This window comes from Ascidiella aspersa, chromosome 5, assembly GCF_963924565.1.
Source record: "Ascidiella aspersa chromosome 5, kaAscAspe10.2, whole genome shotgun sequence".
Taxonomy (NCBI): Eukaryota; Metazoa; Chordata; class Ascidiacea; order Phlebobranchia; family Ascidiidae; genus Ascidiella; species Ascidiella aspersa.
The window spans coordinates 8,925,044-8,927,543 of NC_139451.1; the positions used below are offsets into that span (position 1 = coordinate 8,925,044).

At 55.3% G+C, this 2,500-nt stretch overlaps 2 non-coding genes and 1 pseudogene across 2 annotated transcripts in view; all 3 read left to right on the forward strand.

Annotated features, from left to right (window-relative positions):
* LOC146142564 (small subunit ribosomal RNA) overlaps positions 1–1,793 on the forward strand; it is a 1,811-nt gene extending 18 nt beyond the window's left edge. Inside the window, exon 1 of the ribosomal RNA XR_014500857.1 lies at positions 1–1,793. This exon is cut by the window's left edge and continues 18 nt beyond it. This is a non-coding gene — a ribosomal RNA (small subunit ribosomal RNA).
* Positions 1,794–2,040: 247 nt separating this feature from the next.
* On the forward strand, positions 2,041–2,194 carry LOC146142565 (5.8S ribosomal RNA). The gene has a single exon (XR_014499390.1). It is a non-coding gene; the product is annotated as a 5.8S ribosomal RNA (ribosomal RNA).
* Positions 2,195–2,442: 248 nt separating this feature from the next.
* Positions 2,443–2,500, forward strand: part of LOC146142566 (large subunit ribosomal RNA) — a 3,679-nt pseudogene continuing 3,621 nt past the window's right edge.

A 2,500-nucleotide genomic window follows, 5' to 3' on the forward strand; every position in this document is an offset into this window, starting at 1 on the left:
AGTAGTCATATGCTTGTCTCAAAGATTAAGCCATGCAAGTCTAAGTACGAGCTCTCGTACAGTGAAACTGCGAATGGCTCATTAAATCAGTTATGGTTCATTTGATCGTACGTTTTACGTGGTTAACTGTGGAAATGCTAGAGCTAATACATGCGTGAAGCGCCGACCTCGCGGGAGGCGTGCTTTTATCAGACCAAAAACCGACCGGGCTTCGGCCCGCAACCTTTGGTGACTCTGGATAACTTTGCGGATCGCACGGTCTCGCACCGGCGACGGATCATTCAAGTGTCTGCCCTATCAACTTTCGTCGGTACGGTACTGGCCTACCGAGGTTCTTACGGGTAACGGAGAATCAGGGTTCGATTCCGGAGAGGGAGCCTGAGAAACGGCTACCACATCCAAGGAAGGCAGCAGGCGCGCAAATTACCCATTCCCGACGCGGGGAGGTAGTGACGAAAAATAACAATACAGGACTCTAAACGAGGCCCTGTAATTGGAATGAGTACACTTTAAAACCTTTAACGAGTATCCATTGGAGGGCAAGTCTGGTGCCAGCAGCCGCGGTAATTCCAGCTCCAAAAGTGTATATTTAAGTTGTTGCGGTTAAAAAGCTCGTAGTTGGATTTTGGGCGCAGGCGGCCGGTCCGTCGCAAGGCGTGTACTGGCCGTCCTGGCCTCACCTCCGGTTCTCCGCCGGTGCCCTTGACTGAGTGTCGGCGGCGGCCGGAACGTTTACTTTGAAAAAATTAGAGTGTTCAAAGCAGGCGATTCGCCTGAATAATGGTGCATGGAATAATGGAATAGGACCTCGGTTCTATTTTGTTGGTTTTCGGAGCGCGAGGTAATGATTAAGAGGGACAGACGGGGGCATTCGTACTGTGCCGTTAGAGGTGAAATTCTTGGATCGGCGCAAGACGAACGACTGCGAAAGCATTTGCCAAGAATGTTTTCTTTAATCAAGAGCGAAAGTCAGAGGTTCGAAAACGATCAGATACCGTCCTAGTTCTGACTATAAACGATGCCAACTAGCGATCGGGGGGCGTTAGTTTTACGACCTCTCCGGCAGCTTGCGGGAAACCAAAGTCTTTGGGTTCCGGGGGAAGTATGGTTGCAAAGCTGAAACTTAAAGGAATTGACGGAAGGGCACCACCAGGAGTGGAGCCTGCGGCTTAATTTGACTCAACACGGGAAATCTCACCCGGCCCGGACACAGTGAGGATTGACAGATTGAGAGCTCTTTCTTGATTCTGTGGGTGGTGGTGCATGGCCGTTCTTAGTTGGTGGAGCGATTTGTCTGGTTAATTCCGATAACGAACGAGACTCTGGCTTGCTAACTAGTTACGCGACCCAATCGGTCGGCGTCTAACTTCTTAGAGGGACTAGTGGCGTTTAGCCACACGAGATTGAGCAATAACAGGTCTGTGATGCCCTTAGATGTTCGGGGCCGCACGCGCGCTACACTGACCGGATCAGCATGTGCTCGCCTTGGCCGACAGGTCTGGGTAACCCGCTGAACCCCGGTCGTGCTAGGGATAGGGAATTGCAATTATTTCCCTTGAACGAGGAATTCCCAGTAAGCGCGAGTCATTAGCTCGCGTTGATTACGTCCCTGCCCTTTGTACACACCGCCCGTCGCTACTACCGATTGAATGGTTTAGTGAGGTCCTCCGATTGGACCTGGCGCGGCCGGCAACGGTCGAGCCGGCGTCCGAGAAGACGATCTAACTTGATCATTTAGAGGAAGTAAAAGTCGTAACAAGGTTTCCGTAGGTGAACCTGCGGAAGGATCATTAACGGTCTCGCAAACGCTTCGGCGAACGCGAAACTCGGACAAGCGAGAGAAAAAGTCTTTGCTACCCGGCGCCCGACCCGCGAGGAGCGGCGCGCCGGCCTGCGATTCGGTCACCCGGTAATGTTTGCGCGTCGAGTGCCGCGGTGCCGCGCGCTCCGGCTTCAAGCGTCGGCCTGGCCGACCGCTCGGCGCGGTCTATTTTGTCACCCTATAGTGCGAGGCACTGTGCGAGCGAAACAATCGTGGATGGCTCTTGGCGGTGGATCACTCGGCTCGTGAGTCGATGAAGGACGCAGCTAGCTGCGTGAATTAGTGTGAATTGCAGGACACATTGAGCATCGACGTTCTGAACGCAAATTGCGGCCTCGGGTCAATCCCGGGGCCGCGCCCGCCTCAGGGTCGCGTTGCAAACGTTCCGCGCGGGGATTTCTCCGCGCGGCTGCTGCGGCGTCGGACGCGCGAGCGCCCGTCCCGCTCAAGACAGCACGGCACGATGCGCGACGATCGCGACCAGAATCCCGCGCGGCGGCGGCGAGTCGACCTCGAAGAGGCCAACGGCTGGCGGCTCAAGGGCGGGAATCGAGGTGCGCGGCGGCGCGCGGCGCCGACGGCGAGCGCGGAACGGGAAGAATAGTCCCGGTCCTTACTTTCGGCCTGAGGTCGGACGAGGCTACCCGCTGAATTTAAGCATATTACTAAGCGGAGGAA